Genomic DNA, 20301 nt, shown 5'->3' with positions numbered 1-20301 from the left:
ATGGAAAAGAGTCATACTAGAAATATTAGTACCCAGTTGTATACATTTAATGAAATTGTTATTCAAAGCTTTTATGTCCAAAACAGTAACACTGGTTTGTGTTGATGCTGCATGCTCTGATCTTAACCTTTGGGATGATAACAAAGCACAAAAAACTGGCTCCTCCTGCATCCTTTGCCCTTGAAGGAGTCATTTGGTTAAATTCCTTAATATTTTTGCAGCTGCGGTTGTGGTTTATTAACTGATGCTGCCTTGAAGAACAGTGTGTGTCTGCAGCAAAGTTTTCATTACTCATCTGTCAATACTTGCAGAGTAAAACAAATGGGTCTGAGTAGAGGTTTCTCCTCTTCAGTCTAAATAGTTTCTTTCCCTCCATCCCTGCTATTTTACCCAAGAGAGTAGAGAACAGTTTTGAGGCAGTGAGTGCAGAGTTGTACTTTATTGGATAGGAAGGTCTGGCCTGCTTGGTCTGTCAGGATTATTTTAAGCCATGATGTTTAGAATTTATTAAAAGAACTAGAGGGAATTAAAAACATCTCTTTTTCCCAAAATATTCTCACTTCTACAGCTGTGAAATGCCTTTTATCCTGATTCATACCAGCTGAAGAATCTCCTGTATTTCTCTTTTGCAGTTGGTAAAATATGATTTTGGGCCAGTTTAACAATTTGCTTGTCAGGAGAAATCTGGGTGAGTTTGGTTTGGTTTTGGTTTGGTTTTGTTTTAACATAGTCCTCCAAATTGAAAATCAGATAACCCAAGACTATGACATCTGTGTTTACTGATGCAAACTACAAGTTCTGCAGTAATTGCCTTGGCCTTTGGGTGAAATGAAGGAAGCAGTTTATCCTGGGTTTTTATGGGGATATTTCTGCATGATAACTGCAGATGAAGAGCACATCTTATTTGGAAGATAACAGGGATGTCACCTCTGGGAGGTGAAGGGCATGAATTTCGTGCTGGTGAGTGGAAGGAACTGGAGGAGCTGCTGTGATTGAGCAGTGGATAGAAAATGCTCTGGTGTCCCAGGGCAAAGTGAAGGATGAGCTATAATAAGTAGGGGAGGAGCACTTGCAGAATGCAGGGGTCTGACTCACTTGGCCACATGCTTCTCTTGAGTTTCACACTTGGCTGGGACAAATATCAAAGGCAGTAGCAGCCAGGCTTGTGAGCAGAGGTCTGTGCTGACCTCTCTCTGTGCATGTGCTTTGGGGGGAAATACCAGAGTCCTTGTCTCCTTCTCCTGTTGTGCAGGATGGTTTTCCTTTCTTCTGTCCTACTCCAGAAAATCAGGGTGGTGGGAAACCTCACATGGCAGTTCCCTGGGCATGAAGGTGTAAAGAGCTAACCCCAGCCCAGTAAAGGTGACTCATAACTGGAGCACTCTGTGCCTTCATGATGTTGGCTGGTAAATTTGGGCTGGTTTTCTTAGCAAATGGAGCTGCCATCAACTGCATTTTAAAATCTGTCCAGCAGGAGATTGCTCTGAGAGTGGAAGGAACCTAAACCTCTGCCAGACCTAGCTGTGAGCATGAGGACCTAGTTTGGAGATAAAAACTGATTAGTGGATAATTCCCCCAGAATGAATAATCTCTGCCTTAAAAGATGAGTTGCAGATGGTTTTGGATGAGAGAGGGAGAGAGATCAGGTTTAAAATGTCATTCTTTCAGTAACCTGAATCTCCTGACCTTACGTGACACTGCAGAGATGATTTCAGCCGAGTAAGACCAGGAGGAGAGGCTGGCTGGGATGTGTGGCCAGTGCTTCCTGCCTTGGGCTGACCCTGAGCCCCAGTGTTATATTTACCTGCTAGTTTGAGAGGTCTTTCCCTCCACAAGGTCAAGGAAAGCTTCCAAAATAGAGGGAAGAGCCATTTGTAATTCACCAAGTGAGGATTAGTATCTGACATGACTTCTTGAACTATTTTCAGATTGGTTATGTGTCTGCTGATCTTTCACCTTTGCAAAGGTAACAGCACTTGTGTGTTTGCCTGTCCTTGACTGGAAAGGCTGCAGAAAACAAAACTGAAACTTAAAACTAGGTTAAGGACTATTATGAGCGAGCTGTGTCAATAAAAGCCATCATTTTGTGTAGCTGTGCAGCTTTTCAAATTACTCCAGCGAGACTCTCTTTACAAATGCTTTTGTGTTTTGTCTGTTGACTCATCCATCTCAACACTCACAGTAACATTTCAGTGCTGTCTTATAAAGCCAGTGATTGAAACAAGGCTGTTCTTGGGCTGGTTCATCAACAGATGCAATTAATACAATGATGTTTGTTTTGACACCCTGGCTCACTGGCAGCATTGTAAGCAGCATTGCTATGCGAGGAGATGGCTGTGGTTGAGGGCTCCGTGTACAGGCAGCTCACTCAATATTTGTATTCAGCTTAAAGTCAACATTGAAAGAGTTTCAGACCTCTCCTAAGCTGGCAAACAGGCTCACTGGTGCTACCAGTGATGTTAACAAAAGGGCAAATCATAATCTGCAGCACTTCTAATTTATTTACAGTCTTATAAAACGCTGGGTTTTCGTTCTGTCAGAGAGCACCACAAGTATAAAAGGAAAGCTCAGAGGGATTTTCTCCTCGTGCGAGTCTGGGAAGGTGGTGAAGGAAATACGATTTGAACTCAGATATTTATTCTTTCAATAGAACAATGTCAGTCCCAGACCAGTGCTTCTCAGATGTGTTTTACCCTGGGAACTTGTGTGAAATGTCTTCCTTTTCAGCTATTTCATTTTTAGCTGTATACAGGGTGTAACCATTGTTTAAGGGAGTGTCCGTGGCATGGAGCCAGTTGATATCTAAACCCTATCATGAATTGTTTTAAAGAGAGTATGATTTTCTGTACTGAGATATATTGATGACTATTTTTCAGGGCAGGAAGTACCTGCTGACTCCAGCAGTTGCCAGAGCAGCTGTTCATTATGAGTAAGCCACAGAAAAAATCTTGTGAAAGCCCTAATATTTCTAGGAAGCAGCTCAAGCTTAAATGATCCGTCTAGTTAAGCTATATGAAGAACTGCTTTTGTATTTTCACTTGTCTGAAATTTTATATTGGAGAAAAAAAAATTCTGGTTCTTAGGGTATCAAAGTCTGTAGGACAGTTTATAGAGAGGTATTTAACTTCAGGCTAGTTAATATTTGTTAAGGCTTGCCTGGACACTCCCCAGACTCTTGCTCCAGGGTACAAATTTAATTGATTTATTCCATGTTGAGTTAATGCAGCAGTTTCTGTTTCTGCAGGTAGGCATCTCTGCTGCTTTGAGCATTTGGCTTTGAGCATTCTCTGCCATTGTAGAATGCTGTGACCCAGCCTGGGTTTTTACCAGGACCTGTGTTAGGCCAGGCACTCACTGGAAGTGCAGTCAGCTCCCTGTCCTGAGCTTCCTAAAGAGCAAGTTGGGACTTCTTTTGTTATATTCTCTGTTTTTAATCACAGAGCTGACTTCTGATGAGATTATATATAGATTTCCATAGCTTTCCGCCAAAAGATTTGTTTTGAATTAATGAACGTTTTTGTGAATTTGTGTAGTTGACATTTTCTGGAAAAATAAATTCTGATTTTGGACCAGACCCCTCTGATCAGTACCAGGTGTGAGCAGCAGGATCAGAGGGCTCATCCAGGGTGTTGGAGGTTGTAGCAGCACTGCTGACCTTTGGCTCACGGAAAAAACAATGAGCAAGGAGTACAGTGCTCCAGATGTGAACCTGTCTGGAAACTGAGTGTGCAGAGATAAGCTGCTGATGGAAACACCCTCTCCTCTACAGCTTCTGCATTATCCAGGTGAACCCAGAGTCATAGCTCAGCCTCTGAGAAGTTCAGTCACTTCCCTCATTCTCCATTTGGATTGCTTTTCATTTTGTTTTGTCTCTTGTTGTCTCCGATACCAGGATATGATTTCTTCTTTGTCAGCTCTCCCTCCCCTTTGTTTCTCTTAGTTTGCAGGTTTTTTGGATGGTAACACTCAGATTGCTTGTGGTGCATCCTCTGTGTCACAAGGTTTTGACTCAGCAGCGTTGTCCTGGAGATGTGCAGGGATGTGCCAGTGGTACATGTGTCACAGCCAAAGATCATCCTTACACATATTGCCCAAGCAGCAGAGCTCCTCCTGCTGCTAAATGCAACTCTAGGGTCATGGTTTATGAGTGATAACAATGGGAAGTGTGGGATGTTCTGGCTTATTTTGAGATCAAGATTTCATTTCCCTTGCATTAATTCCATGAATCAAAAAGGAAAATGTGTAATGCTTAGTGTTCACCTAGAACTTTACATTTTTAGAGCATTGTGCAAACATTTCTTCTGTACTTCTGACCTCATGGTGGGCGGTGATGGAAAGTTCTGTCAGTAGTGAGGTAAGGACAGTGAGTTCAAGTCCTGCCCTCCTTTCATTTCTGCTGTGCTTCCACTTGGTACTGTGGGCAGATGATCTCTACATCTCCAAGAGCTTCTGTGGGCTTTTCAGTCATCACTGGAGCTGTGTAGCCTGTGAGTGGGTTGTTAATTCATGTTTTAGGGTTGTCATTAGGATGTGACAGTGGCAGCCCCAGTGCTGTGTAGTGGTGACATCTCTCTGCGTGAGAAGACCAAGGTGATGCCTGCACAGATCATGCCACCTAGAGGAATGCAGCTGGCAAGCCTGCAGCATCGCTGTGCTGCCAAAATTTTGTTGGTTGTGCCAGTGATGTGTTGAGACCTTCTCCAAGCCATGCCCTTTGTGGCATCACCTCACAGTCCTTCATGGTGTCAGGTGAGAGAAGGTCCCTCCACAGGCAGCTCTCCATCAACTCAGCAAACATTTCTTAGCTTTTTACACAAAACTGCTTTTCCCAACTTAGCCTCCTAAATGTTGATCCTCATCCTTCCCAATGGCTCAAGAACCTGAAATTAAGTTGTGGATCTCACTTTGCATTCTCCAGGAATTAGGGTGAGGAATCTAGTGCAAGGTGTGATTTGATGGGATAACGTTCTCCAAACTCTGTGCTTTTTTTGGCTTGTATGTTGCAATTTCTTTTGTGGGAGACTGTTAAATTTCCCAGAAGATTATCCTAATTTCCAGAGTCTCAAAGTCTGAATTGTAATTAAGCACTTAATTTGATGAGGGCTTTTAGATGTCTTGCTAGTCTACTGGCAGCTTGGGGAAATACTTCCATCTTCCTCCCAGCTTCTCTTGCATAGGTTCAAGCTCAGAAGGCTGGGATATATTTAGAGCTGGCAGAACTACCAGCCAGGCCTCAGAAAATTGCTCCAAATCTCTGCTTTCTGGGTAGGATAAAGCCAAATTCAAAATAAGCCTGGCTTTTCTGAACAAGTTGGGGTGATGACAATTTATCAGTAACAAATGGGCAGCGGGGAATTTTAATAATAAATTTTATTGCTTGCAATTGCATTGAGTTCCCTATTGCCACAATGACAGTAATCAGGACATCCAACAGGGAAGCAATTACTTTATTTCTTGATCATCCAGGCAGTCAGCGAGTTTTGTTTCGAGATAAGCACACGGTTTGACCAGAGGGTGTCACCTCTTTGGGAATGAATTTTCTTTTTGACCCACTTTAATCTAATACATGGTATAGTAAGGTCAACACTGATGACTTGGGTTCACAGGATTTAATACACAGATAATAATGACTGAGTAGAGTATTTTTCTTTTGTGCTATTTGAGGTTAGGGCTTCTAGATTAAGTTTCTATCTTCTGCTAAAGTTTCTATCTACTGTTCAAGTAAAACATCCTTTCTCCCCCTTCTCTCCTGTGCTTCAACTTTTATGCCTAAAATCTCTGAAACAAGCTTGAAGCCTTTATTCTGCTGTGCCTTTGAACTGACCCCCATGTATTTTCATCAAGACATTAGGATGGCCTTCCCATTTCCTTCTATTCTCAGCTTAAATTTTCCTGTTACGGGAATACTAAAAAGAAAACCAAAAAAAACCTGAATTACAGTTAGTCATATGTTAAAATTACCAGATTAAAGCCAGCAGGAAGAGCATCCTCTCAGTGTCAGGGGATGAGGCCATGTCCATGGCAGGAATGAGATGATCTTTAGGGTCCCTTCCAACCCAAGGCATTCCATGTTGCCTGCACTGACCACTGGTGATTTACCAGCCCAGTTCTGTGTCTCTCCCCCTTTTTTACTGATAACTTTCTGGCCTCCAGGCTACTGACAGCTGTTGTCCACTTGCTGCTAATTAAGAAAGCAGCATGAGGGATGGGAATGTGGATTGGAGAGATTGAGCCCCCCTCTCCACAGCCAAGCGTTTCAACCTGATTAAAGAGCATCTGACTGACACTGAGCGGCCTCTTTTCTCCTGCTGTCTCCCTGCAATAGCCTGGTTTTTATCACAACTCCCAGGTCAGGTGCTCTCTGTGCCTCTGGATTTTTTAGACCCCCTAACAATGGGCAGAGTCAGAGCAGATTTGCTGCTCAAAAGATGGGAACGTGTGAAATCTGAGCCACTACAAAGCCCCGTCTTTAGCATGCAAAGCGTTGTGTACGTCTGTGATCTTACTCAGAAATTCAAATGTAGGTCGTGTTTTTTAAATAAAGTGACACATACTACGTGGAAAATTTCGAACTAGCTATTGGAATCAAGATCATTATGAATTAACAGCACTTAAGTGGATGGGCCAGCGATTTCAGAGATTTTCTTTCTTTGTTTAAGGATTTTTCCTTGTTTGCTTTGTTTCCTTGTTTTGGTTTTCCTTGTTTTGCATCGAGTCCCAGTGGGAGACCTTTTGTGTGATACAGTAATGCTGGGATTTTTATGATCCAGCAAGAGAATGGGCTTGAACTCTGAAATTCCCTTCCTAGGCTGTGCCTCTGTGGAGGTAAAATGATTGACTGAGGTTAATATAATACAAGATAGCTGTGTTAATACGCAACCAGGAGGTGTGAATTCAAGAAAGAGTGGTGGTAATTTGGCAGAGGAAGCCTCCTGTAATGCTGATGCTCTCAGGAGCTGTTTACCCCCAGGAATAATATGACTGTATTTCAGATTAGACCTCCAAAATTCAATCTGAATTGTTGCCTGTGATAAGTGGGCTCTGTATAGCCCTGCATAGCCCCTAGCAAGCTTTCAAATCCATGTCATTTGCTCTTTTTTATGGAATTTAATTTCTCTTCTTCCTTGTGATTTTTCTCATATTTGGCTGTTACCTTTTACCCTGGAATTGAATGGTTTTTGATGTTTTTTTGGAGGTTCTCTTTAAAAGCACTATGTAAATATAGGTGTAAAATGTTTTTTTAAATAAATAAAGAAATCACTGCCAGACATGGCTCCTTAGGTGTGTGAAAATCCTTTAATAAGCCATGTCTACCACAGTGTAATTGAACAGTAGGAACATGTCTAGGGAGAGGAGGATGTACTTTGATTGTACTTACTGGTGTTCACCTTATTATGCCCACGATCACTTTGTGAAAGGAGCCTTGGAGCATGTGACTTGTGCTTTTGTAATAAAGAAGCGCCTTATATTTGTTTGAAGTTGAACAAGAGCTGTTTTACCAGTGTTATCCTATATTCACTAAACACTTACAAGATTAAAATAGTAGGAAATGCAAAGTGCGGTGTGCTCCTAATGAGCTGAGCTAGGGAGACTCTTTGGGACCTGGGTGATCCAGGGTGTGAAAGTGCCATTATCTCCTTGGGCAGCTTTTTGTTTTCACATGAAGAGAGCAGATGCTGACACGGTGCAAATAGAAGAGAAATCCTATCAGTAGATTGGCCCCGAGTCCCCAAGCTGGAGTCTGTAAATACAGCGATTTATGGGTATTAGAGATGAAAACCATGTTTCTTTCTTTCTTTCCTCCAAGCAAAATATTATTTCCAAATAGATCATCTCATTATTGGACTCTGGTTTGGCTAGTAATTTTATAAAATAAACCTAGTAGCCTTAATGTTAGAAAATTAATGGGTTGATTTCTCTACCACTGAGAATTTATGGAGGCTCCAAATCCCTGTCTGTCTTGCTGTGGGAGGTAATTAAGAATATGAGGGAGTGGTTTCTTGGTTTGAAATACTGAAAATGACTGTAAGCATTCGTGCTCTTACATCTGGAGAGCTCGTTAGGGGTGGTGAGATGGGTTCTGCTGGGTCATTTGCTGTGAGCATTGGTCATTTCTTTCACAGTAACCTGCTCATTGCTTGGGCAGCTTGGCCAAAGTGTTTACTGTGTGCTGCCTGTGACTGGCAGCGTGTTTCAAGCCCATTATAGGAATATTATGTGGCCTCAGGATCACAATTATTCCATTTGTCCTTTAAAGCTGCTCCAGGTGACTTCAGGAGTGGAGCTGCCATCACCCAGGTGGGTCACCTGCCCGTGGTGATGTGGTTTTGCATCTGTTCTGCCTGAGCTGTTCATGTGACTGACGCTGTCACCTGCTCTGAGTCCCCACCTCCTCAATTTGTGCCATGAATTTCTGACTTGTACAATGAAAAACCATCCCAAGGTCGTTTTGGAAGCACAGAGATGGCAGTTTTCTCATTAAAGGGGCAAAAATAATGTTCTACAAATTTCTATATGCAAACCAGCTGCCTGTTTGGTGCTAGGTCAGGCTTTGTTTATTCTATTGATCAAATGTAAGCCTGGAGCTTTGCTGCTGGGTCTGGAGCTGACTTTCCCAACCCTGAGTTCCTGAATGACAAAGTATTTCAGTGGAGCTGGCACTTCTTTGTTGGGCTGTTTTGCAAATGCAGACCCAGTTCTTAACAGAAGAGCACAAACCAGGGATTTCTGCTTTACAATGGAAAATGTTGAGGTTGTGTTGTCCTGATTTCTTATAACACAGGATTGTCCTTTAAATAAAAAAAAAATGACAATTCATACAAGAAAAATCTCTTCCTTTGAGGTTTGTTATCTACTCTGTACAACAAAGCTAGACTTTATCTTTGAGAAACAACTTCCCATATATATATGAGAACTATCTCTAAATATTGCCTTCTAATTAGATAAATCCATTCTGCAAGTGGACGGTCAAACTCCAAAATAAAACTATATAGGCAGTTAATTGGGAATAATATGTATGAGTTTCCAACTTTCACCTTGATTTAAGCTACCTTTCCAGGATGGAGAAGCCCTCGTTAAAAAGTCTGAGCTACAGGGTTTTGTGGTTTTGAAATGTTGCCTGTGTTATCATGATAAATTCTGGTGCGTGTTACAGTTTGAAGCGATTTCCCTAAAAGTAGATTTGTACAATTGCCAGAAAACCAGCTCAGCTCTTCACCTGCTCTGCCAATAAATAGCAAATTTACTTCACTACACTTGAAGAAGTATTTTCTATATATTTTTAAAATCTCTATTTTTATAAGTGATTTGAATCCCTGTTGAAAGTATCTTCTCTGAGGGCCATCTTTCAAAGTTCCCATATGGGTTCAGTTTCATAATTATGATTGTGACTGCTATATATGGGGTTGTTTTTTTATCAAATAGCAGCAATCAAGCCTTGAGGAGTGTTTTATACCTATGGTGTGTCATATCAGGACAGACATGGAAAAGGTACTGGTTAAAGTCATATAAAGCTGTAGGAGCCTTTTGCAGATGGACTTAATGTTTCAATACATTTTAATGAAGCAGCTTTTTCCAAACCAATGCCTTTTTCAAGATTTGTTTGAGCCATATTCCAGTTCTGCACTCTTTTCACTAGATACATAAGTGGCTCTCAGGTTAATGAGGAATGAGGGCACATTGAGTGTATTCAGACTTCTGGCTGTAGAGTTGCCAAAAATGAAGCAGGAGAGCTCTCTTCCATCTGTCATTCCTCTACAGAAATCAGCAGTTTAGAAGTGGATGTAGCTGAGAGTTTATTTGCTGAGCTTCAGAGTTCACGAGTACACAGAGGAGAAAAAAGGCAAAATTTATGTGTGTGTTTGGGGAGGGAGTTTGCTGTGTAAATTTGTAAACAGGGTAGAAAGGAAAGGGAAGTTTCCTGAAAACATGTGCTAAAATAAATGAAGTCCAAGCACAGATTGCAAATCTTGTGAAGTCGTGCAGGGCATTGTGGGAGAGTGGTCCTTGTGTGGAGCAGATGTTCATGGAGGTCCTGCAGTCACTGACTGCAGTGTCTGATTCCCCAAAGCCCCTTCCCCACAACACAAGGTTGTTCTACTAAGCAATAAAAAAAAGAGATGCTTTTTTACTACACTGACACGAAGTTCAGTGCTAGATTGTTATACTAAAGTGATGTTAATAAACGAGGATCATATATACAAAGTTAGTTCTGTGCTTGCTACATTTTAAGTGTTTTTTTTTTAGCTGAAAGATGGTTTATAGTGTTTCTTGTTGCTTTACTGCAGTGTAGTTTTTTGTACTCATTGGCTGGATCTAGGTGAAGACTCAAAATCAATTTGGGGTAAAGTTTTTTGCAGGCAGGTTGAGCATTACCAGTTGATAATATTGATCCCAGAAGATGTGGGAGGTGTTCACCCTTCTATTATATACCACAGGTATTTCTATAAACATCTCCTGATGTCTCTCTGAACCCAGCAGTGTGACATACTGAATGGTACAGAAACCACTGGTTTTTGCCTGTTTTTCACAGTGAAGGAGCATGAAGTTAATCACAGTGAAGCTTTGACAAGGCACCAGGCTCAGCCTGACCGAGGGGCCCTGGAGCAGAGCCTGGCCTGACCCTGCACCACACGGCTCGAGGCCTCGTGGAGCCGAAGTTTCCTGTTACAAACTGGCTGCTGTTTTCCAAACAGACCTCCTAAAGCTCCAAAGTATTGCTCAACAGACCACAAACTGAAATTAGTATTGATTCACCTTTCAGGGCCGACGGCAGGATTGCCGCACAGTCGCACGTTGTGCTGCACGGACTTAAATAGCTTTTGGCAGTTGTGGCTTAGCTGTTTTGTCAAAACCAAATTAAATAGAAATACTGTACAAAATTATTTCTTATTTATAGAATCCCAAGGTCTCTCTACCACAGAATCTGGGCACTGGCTTTTAAAACATGGGTTTTTTTTCATGGAGTGGGTCATGGTCTTTCAATGCTCTGTGTGTCTTCCTGGCTGGCTCATGGGCAAGATCTCACTTTTGAAACCTGAATGGCATGGGATATGATCAGGAAATGGGCTGTTGGTAAAAACATCACTCAAGTAGCTATTAATTCACCAAGATTTATTCTGTGATAAGAGAATAGTTTCAGCAAGATTGTAAAGAGATGCTAAGATAAGGTTCTGCTTTGGTTTTGGTGAAATTCAGCCTGAGCTCGGTTCCCTTTGGCTGTTGGGTTGTTGTTGCGTGGAAGTATTTCTTCTTGAGATTCAGGCCAGCTTCCAATGTGAGCAAACTGAAATTCTTTGAAAAATTGAAACTGATTCTTAGTAGGGCCCCCTATTGGGAATTTCCATTAAAGATGACAGTAACTGTTAAATACGGATAGGGTGATACAAGATATGCCAGCAAAGAGTGATGTGCCAAAGAAATCAGGCTCAGGTATCGCCTTGTTAAGTGGGTTTTCAGACTTGTCACTGCATTAGGCTGAGTAATGTTCTGAAGCAGCTGGGGAATAGCTGCTTTTTCTTCAAAATTAAATTAACAAGTAAAATTCTAGTGGCTGTTTCTTGCTACTGAAATCTCAAGTCTCAAGATGAGTTAGAGATGGGACGGATTCCTTCAGACTCCCTTCATGTTGTTGTTGATGTTTGAACAAATATGCTGGGGTTTGCTGCTGCAAACTTCAGTCTTCTGTATCTTTCAAAGGCAGGATTTGCCAAAAAGCGTGGGGAGAACTGCAGGTGTTGGTGTCAGTGTGCCTTTACCTTGAAACCTGTTGTCTGTAGACCAGCAGGTTTTAATTCAGGCATGAGGAGATGGCATAAAATAGAAAGCTGCCACAAATAATTGTTTACTGTTAAAGTAACTTAATGTGCAGCAAAGTGAAAGACAGACATCCCACTTAGACTCCCTAAGGTGCTTCATGTTTCCTGCCATGGTGGTGTAGGGATGTGCTAATCCTACAGCTAAGGAAGGGAAGAGGGAGCTCCCTCCTGGGCTGCTCAGTTCAATTAACATCTCAGTTTCCCCTTGCTGGAGGCACTGATGTTCCAAATCATGCTTATAGAAGACTAATATTTTCTCCTGCCCGTAGGCAGGCAATAAAGCTGGTGGTTTGGTTGCAGATCCTATCAGGTACAGAGCAGAGTATGGAATTGAGGATATGGCCTGCAGCTTCTTAACCCTTTGTGGAGCAGCACAACAATAATGTCAGAGCAGCTCCTGACCTGATTACATCAGAAATTTCACACCTGCGGTGCCGCTGTATCGCTTCACACACACACACACTTGTCTGGTGTGTGCAGATAAAGCTGCTCCTTTGGGGCAACAGGAGAGCACTACTTCAAAGTTGAGGGATTTGCATAGCCCTCCTGTGATGCCTTGTTTTATTGAGTAAGCAATATTAGGGAAGTTTACACTGGTATTGCAGTAGTGCCTCTAGGAGATAGTGCTGGCTTGGTTCCTGAAATTCATTTTTTTCTCTCTCGTGCAGAGATGTGAGCCCCCAGCATGGTGCACTGGAGTTGTGCAGACATGTTTAATCTCACTGAAGTGAATATCTGCTTTTCAGCATCTGAGCCCTGAGGACACAGTGCTAGTCAGAACAGTGAGAAAGGAGGCTCCTGTGTGGAGCAGTTAGCTCATCTTGGGGCATGCATGGAAAAGAGCTTACATCACACTCTCACCTGGACTGCTGCCCTTGATCTGTGGCACTTGCTAAAGAAGGAAGTAAAACTGAGCATGTTCAAGCAGATGCTTTCCATGTTTTCATCTTATTTCTTGTGCTCAGCTCGGATGAGTGTGGGTGGTGGCTTTTGGGCAGTGTATAAGGTTCCTCCCAAGCCTACTAGAAAAGAGGGGGTTATCTTTGCCATTCAGACTGAATGTGCAAAGAGTCTGTAATCAGAGGTCAAAAATAAAGATGACTATAATTAGTAATGTCCAAAGCAACTGGAAATTGTGTCAGGCAGATCTGAGCCAGCTTCTTTTTTTTTTTTTTTTTTTTTTTTTCCATTGCCTAATGAATGAGAGCAGAGATTACTCTCCAAGGATGAAAGAGGGCTGAGTTTTTCCCATTCAGAGCCGGTGCTGTGGGGCAGACAAGAAGCCAAAGCTCCATTTACAATCCTTGTTTGTCAGCTGCTGAACCTATGGCCAGGTTGTGAGCAATTAGGCTTTTCCCTAAAGCATCTGAAATAATGCCTTTCTGCTTGGTGTCCTGCCGAGTGCCTGTGATGACACCCTGTCACCTTGGAGATGAATAAACAGCTCCAGCAACATTGGGTTATAATCTTTCAGCTCTGAGTTTCAAAGCTGACCGGCCGCAGGACTGAAACACAAACCCAGCAAAGATTTTTTGGGAAGAACTTAAACATGGTTGAGAAAATGAGAGGAGGGGAGAAGGAGTTGAAGCAGAGCTCTGTGGTGAGGGTTTTTGCTTGGCCATGGTGTCAATGAAACAGATGAGCTTTGGCTCCTGCAGCCCGGAGTGACTCAGGTGCTGCGCACGCACTTGTGCCTGCAGGGCTTTATTTTTAGCTGTCTGAATCACTGTCATGACCATATCCTCCAAAAGCTGCTAGACAAGTGGGGATGCCCACAGACCCCATATTAAGTCATGTTTGGTGAGCAGGGAAATTCAGCAGATTCCCTCCCAACCATTGCAATTTCTGTGCTAGGAGCTGTTTGCTGAAGTAATGCAGATGCTATGCCTGGTAGCTGGATTATTTTCTTCATTTAAAACTAAATGTTTAGTTAACATCCTTGGTGGCTTTCATGGGTAGAGCAGGGTGAGCAAGGACCACATTGTTCATGTTGGTGTTGGAGGCTACTTGAGTCTCTTGTTGTTCTAGTGCTGTTGGCACTGGGGGAGTTACGAGTCACATTACCAGTGTTGTAATCCCATCAATTCTCTGGGGCTTGCAGGGCTGTGCAAAATCAGTTCTTAGATGGGAAATTACCAGAGACTCGCCAGATGCTGCACAAAGGTTTGCTGGTGATTGCTGGTGTTTCTGCTTGGGGGTTGATATGGCACCAGTCTGCTGGAGCAGCTTTTGATAAACCGCAGCAGAAGTCCTGCCTGCTGCTTATCAATAAATTACAGTATCTTGTTCAAAAAGAAATCTCAAAGCCAGCTTTAGTGTGCTGCAGGAAACTGAACTTGGGTAGCAGTTTTACTTCCTTAAATCTCTCCTTGTTTGATTTATTGTAGCTTTTTGCCTTTTTATTTTCTTTTTCCCCCTGTAAATCAGTTGAACAATACTGCTGCAGTGTTCAGCAGGTAAAGGATTCCTGGTTTATCTGCATACAAGGAGATTTCTATTCTGAAATACCAGGCAAAAAGAGGAGTAAAGGGGAATCTGGTCAGCTGCTCTGAACTTGCTACTTGATGGCGTGCATCTTCCTTGCAACCTGAAGATTTGCTTCCAGATATGATACTGGAAGAAAAAAGAGCTGTAGTGCTAATGCACCATAAAATTAATGTTGTTGACTAACCCAGTCCTTTCAGAGCAGTTGGGAGACGTGGCTGAATTGATAAGTTACCCTCTCTGCCTTCCAATTCCCTTGCAAACACTGCAGGCTCTTTCCACGTGAGGTTGCTGCAGCTGGAGATCCCTCATTCATGGCCGCTTAGGAAGAAAAAAAAAAATCAAAATAAAAATGTGCTCTCTGACAAATAAAAATGTTTTGCTTCCTCTGGAGGCCCCAGAGGGCGGCATAAAAATAATGAAGCCTGTGAGTCAGTGAGCATTGCCTGGCCAGCTGAGAGGGAACTGAGCCTCCCTTTTCCAGAGAAGTTTGTGTGCTGTCATTGCACATCATTAATGCTCACTGGTTTATGCTCATTCACTGTAATGTTGCCAGAAAAGAAAAAGGGCAGTCGGTCTTTCCGCTCCCCAAAGCTGGCTGCTTCCAAGGTGACGTGATGGTAGAGGAAAAGTTTCTTTAGCACTCGAGAGCGATTGTTTGATTCTCAGCTGCCCTTCCTCCATGGTTTTCCTCTAAAACCTGGCGGCTCTCCTAGCAGTTGGATTCCCTGGAGAAGGACTTGGAGCAGCTTACAAACAACTCCACCTAAGGTACAAAGGTTAGGGTGGGCAAACTTCCTCATTGACACTGGACCCTCCCTTTTTTTTTCCTTTCCAGGTCCCCTACCAGGTCCTTTTTTGTTTCTCCTTTAATTCTCTTGCTTCACTCTCTGGGGATAGTGGCAAAGTTGAGGAAAGCAAACTCACAGAGCTGGGAGTAGCAGGTCTGAGGCTTTTGAGCGCCCATGGTGCAGCAGTGTTATGCTGATGCATTTAAAAGGGATATTTTAATTCTGTTCTGTCACATTCTGTCTTTTTTGTACTCAGGATCCCAGTGCATCCTTTTGGGAACGCACAGCATTGCACAAGTGCTGCATATCAGCGTTTTTAGGCTTCTAAACATCCTCAGGACTTCTGGAGAAAGAGGGTGTGAAAAGAAACTGAAGGCTGTGTGCAGTGTAATGGGAGAGCTGGCAACACACTGCAGATGTGAAAGGGTGGAGAATTTATCTGGGGTCCTCCTCATCTGTTTCTTCAACCCTCCTTGAAGCCTCGTGCTTTCTCTCCACTTTCACAGCTACCCTTTGGCAGGCTCAAACATTTTGTCACAAGACAGGATTATTAAAATTTTTACAAGTGCCCCTGCAGTCATTTTCTGTTGCCCACAGCTCACTGGTGAGCATCACACTGTGCCTCCTGTGCCAGCTCTTCTGCAGAGGATCTCTGCTGTTTCCTGCAAAGCTCAAAGGCTTGGATTTTCTGTCAGTCACTGATTTTAATATTTACATTACAAGAGAGCACAAAAGCTTTAGCCAGGGCACAGTCCCCCAGATCTGTGAACTTACAGGTATGTAACAGATGCAGCCCTTGCCCTAAGGGTGGAAGGAAGATGTTGGGAATTGTCGTGATATCCATATACAATCTGGGAAGACGTTTCCTTTGCAGAATGTTTTGTGATTATTGTGGTTAAACTCTCGTGTGCTTGTCTGCCTCTCCTGAATCACCTGTTTTCCTGTGTTTCTGAGAGCAGAATTGCATCCTGAGCACCCCAGAGCCTCTCACTGGGTGCTGCATCGCAGCACAGACATCCTCAGCAGAAAGGTCGTTTTGAACTCTGCCTCGTTATTTTTGCCTTTTGCTTCAGAACCCTTAAAGTCCCTGTCAGCTAGGGTTTAGCTGAAGCCTTGCAACTTGCCTTTTGTCTTCTCAAATGATGGAGCTGAGCCCAAGGGAACAAATGCCATTTTAATGGGCATCGTTGTGTAACTCATTACATAAGTCACTGCTGCCTTCAAAGGACTCGTGGCAAAAGTGGCAGGAGCAGTTGATTAAAAATGTGCACAATAGCTTCATTATGACATGGGGAGAGATGTCCCCTGTTATTTTTAATCTGATAGCTTTAAAATATGTGCATCCAGCAGAGACCTAAATGGCCTTTGAAAAAGGAACCATTTGTGGAATAAGGTTTTTAGACTCCACTTCGTTCTTTCTAACAAGCTGCAAGAGTCAGGACAAGCTGGAAAATTAACTATAACCCTTTTTAAGGTTGTGTCCCCTCTAAACCTGCAGGGTTTTGGTGTCTGAACACACAGAGGGTGAGAGAAGATGGAGGGTTTAATTTTTTCAGGTGAAGGAAAGAAAAGGTACTGTATTCTGAAGTTTGTGGGGGTTTGATTAAAAATAAGTCTATTTTCAATTAGTTTTATATGATCCAAGCACTAGACAGGTTGAGGAGCTTGTCGCAGCTGCTGGAGTCTCCCTGCCATGGAATAATAGTGATAAAAACAGGACCAGGAGGTGCAGAAGCAGGCAGGACATTATTTTCCATTTCTGCAGCTCCCCTGTGCTGGTTACAAGAGGCTGGGACCCAGCAGATGGAAACTCTGCTGTGACTGAGCTCTGTAAAAGGCTGAACTTTCACTTTGACTTTAAAGCACATACTTTGCTTCTGGCTTAGCTTGGTGGAATTCACCAGCCTGTGTGTGTTTTTGACTTATCCTGGCCTTCATTTGAACCCGAGTGGAGAGCAACCATTTGACTATGGCAGAGGTGGATGTTGGGCTTTGACTTGCAGGCTTTCTCCTAAGCAGCCTTAGTTTCTTCTCCCACAAGCACATAAGCTGATTTATCTGCCTTCCCTTTTAATCCACTGTTGTTTTCAGCCTGCAGTTGTTTTCTCACCAGGTTTGGCTTTCTGTTGGCAAACTGGAGCAGCAGCAGCAGCAATTGCTGGAGTTGGGGAGCTGGTGGGGAATCGGTAGCTCCTGGTTGACCGTGGTCTCCTCAGCCATGGTCTGCCTGGTGCAAGAGCTGCAGGGACACTGAGAACCCCTCTGGGCACACCTGGCAGCAGGGCTGGTTGGAGCAGGAGTGTCAGAGCAGCTCTGTGGTGCTCTGTGTGTGGTCAGAGCCCAGACACACGCCTGGAGCTGAGCAGGGCCGTGACTCAACAGCTGGAGCACGTTCAGCAGCAGGAGCCTCAGTGACAGGGGATGGAATTAGCTGTGAAACCAGTGACGTAGTGAAGCTTCCAGGCAGAAATCAAGAAACTCAGATCTATAATAAAGTCATTTTGAAGGGCTTTTTTTTTTTTTTTTTCCAGCAGGAGAGAGCATCCAGACAGATGAAATATGAGGGGATGGAAAGTCAGTGGTTCTTTTGAGACAGAAATACTTTGATACAACTTTTTTCTTTCCCCCTTCCAGTTGAAATCACTTCGTTGAGTTTATTACCCTGACTTTTCCCATTCATCTCACAAATATTTGGACAGTTCATAGAAGTAAGTGTGGGGTACCCTCCTCCTGCACACCAGAGAGGAGAAAGGCAATGCTGAGACTCCAGCTAAACACTGCTGGCTATTCATCAACAAGAGGCTGGGGTAATATGATAGAATAATTTCCAGTGGGCAAACTCCCAAGCTAAGAACAATCTCAATGCTGCATTAAGGGGTTTGGTTACTGTAGATAGGCAGGAAGGAGCAGAGGGACAGAAGTGGTTTGAGCCACTGCCATGGCTCTGTTTTCTGCCTCTCTGTATGTTATCAAATTATTTAATCTGTAAAGGCATGCTATGCTGTTTGAACTTTTTAACTGGACAGACACACAGGACATGTAAGCTATTTCAATTAGGATATAATATTTAAAAAAGTTACTTTTTCAAGGCAGACCAGTGCTGTGGTAACCAGTCTAGGAACTTACTCAGCTGTGCTCTTTGGAGGAGAGTTTCAGGCTTCATCTGTAAAAGCTTAGGTCCCTTACACCTGTGAGCTGGAATCCCTCCCTGCTCAAGTGTCACTTCTCTTTTATACCACTTCATCCAGATTCATTACAAAGCAAATTCTGTTTATAATGCTTGAATGATGTATCAGCTTGCAAACTGTAAAGCCCAGTGTGCCGAATAATTCTGCTGGCATTCACTGAACGTAATCACAGGAGCTCCAGAGCTTGATCCCTGAGCAGGGGGAGAGGCTGGGGGCCTGCACAGTGATGGAGATGCTGCACCAGAGTCACTGATTCACCCTCTGCTCTGCTTGGGCAAGTTGCTTCACCTCTGTGCCTGCTTCCCATCTGCAGAGTGAGGTTAAGGCCTGACTGTTTAAGGATGAGAAGGATGTGTTTGTAATGTGCTTGGAACAAGAAAAGCGCTATTTTAAGTGCTAAGTGTAATTGAGTGTGAGAGAATATTGGTTTGTGACTCATTTGTTTAACTGCAAATGCATCAGAAACTTGTGAGCAGATGAGAGCTGGAAAGTGCTTGGTGTAGACAGAAAGCCATGGCAGTAAAAAGCTGCATTAATTTGTGATCTTCAAAGCAGGACTTAGCAGGGCTGTTCAGACAATAACGTTTATTATTTTTGCAAATGTCAGCTGGTTTACTTCAGTACTATTTTAAGCAGTTCCTATTCTGCTCCAGCCACTTGCTTCTGTCCTTGCTGTGTGTGTCTATCTCCCCTCAGAGTGTGGCACACAAATGATTTGGTGTTTGCTGTGACCAAAGGATAAAAAGAGCAAAGGAGCAGTGGTTGGCTGCTGCTGGTGGTGAAGAGCATGTGCTGTCAGCAGAAAAGGAACTTTCTCTGGTGGCATCTCCTTTTGGAGGTTCCTGACCACCCAGACATGGTGATTCAGCCATTCATGTGCCTGCCCCATAAAAATGGGTAGAGATGTCTGGTGGCAAGGAGAAAAGGAAATGGGAATCTTTAGAAATCTTTCTCCTTTCCAAATATCTTGTCCCTATAAGGCAGAATTATCACCATAGGTGAGCAAGGGTTTTGTAGGCATTGAATGTTGTCTTACTGAAACCAGCAGTTTGGATCGCACTGCAGCCTGTGGAGGAGCCAGACACAATTTGTTGCTGTCACCATTACTTCCCTGCAGATTAATTATTGTAATTGTTTGCCAGTTCTCAAAAAATTAATTCAGAGCCGTGACTTTTCATGGCAAGTGTGCGTATGCGTGCAAATATGGAAATTCTCATATGGTGTATGGAATAAATACAAATGATTTAATGAGGAGGAGCTCAAGAGTGTTATCACAGCAGCCAGGAGCTCTCTTCAGTGGTGACCTTCAGCACCCTGTGGAGACAGAGAGGTTTTAAAGGTTTGGAGATCCTCTTGTGGATGTAAAGCACTGACGTAAATTGTTGCTAAGTTGGGGTGCCAGCTGCTGCAAGTGATTCTTCAGAGGCCAACTGATACGCCTGGATTTATCTGCAGTGGCCAAGGTTTTAGTGCCTCCCTCCTCAGAGCACTAAACAGGACTTTAGGACACAAAGAAAACCTTGGGAAAACATTCACTCCTGTAAGTGGAGAACAGCTCTGCAGCCAGACTAGATTAGGATGGGTGCTCACACAGCTCCCATTTGTAGGATGCAAAATCCTGGTGTGGAGGACATCCCCAACCAGAGTGCTGTGTGCTCACAGAGGGTCAGAACATGCTGCAGGAAACCAGGTTCAAAGGGAGGCAGGTTCCTTTCCTTGGGCTGTGGTTAGGTGGTTTCTTGAGTGCCAGCAAGAGCACTTGCTCTGTGGTATTGAGCTGCTGGTTGCTAGATTTGACTCAGCAGCCTTTGCTGTTTGCAGCCTGCATGCTAACGAGGTGCTGCAGTGCTGCATGCACGGGGCTGTCCTCTGCACTCATTACAGCCAGTGCAGCTAATGATCAAATAATCTACAAGAAAAATTAAACACACAGCAAAAGTGTGTACTTTTTCTTCATAATGTAGTTAGAGACAAGTTGGGTAACTTCTGCTGAATTATCTGGGTCACTAGAGAGCAACTCAG

General features: G+C 43.3%; 1 protein-coding gene across 9 annotated transcripts in view; it reads left to right on the top strand.

The window, feature by feature from the left end:
- Positions 1–20301, top strand: part of RAPGEF1 (Rap guanine nucleotide exchange factor 1) — an 82187-nt gene that overhangs the window by 10843 nt on the left and 51043 nt on the right. The window lies entirely within an intron of this gene.

Source organism: Zonotrichia albicollis, chromosome 21, assembly GCF_047830755.1.
Source record: "Zonotrichia albicollis isolate bZonAlb1 chromosome 21, bZonAlb1.hap1, whole genome shotgun sequence".
NCBI lineage: Eukaryota > Metazoa > Chordata > Aves > Passeriformes > Passerellidae > Zonotrichia > Zonotrichia albicollis.
This window is presented reverse-complemented; position numbering and strand designations above follow the sequence as displayed.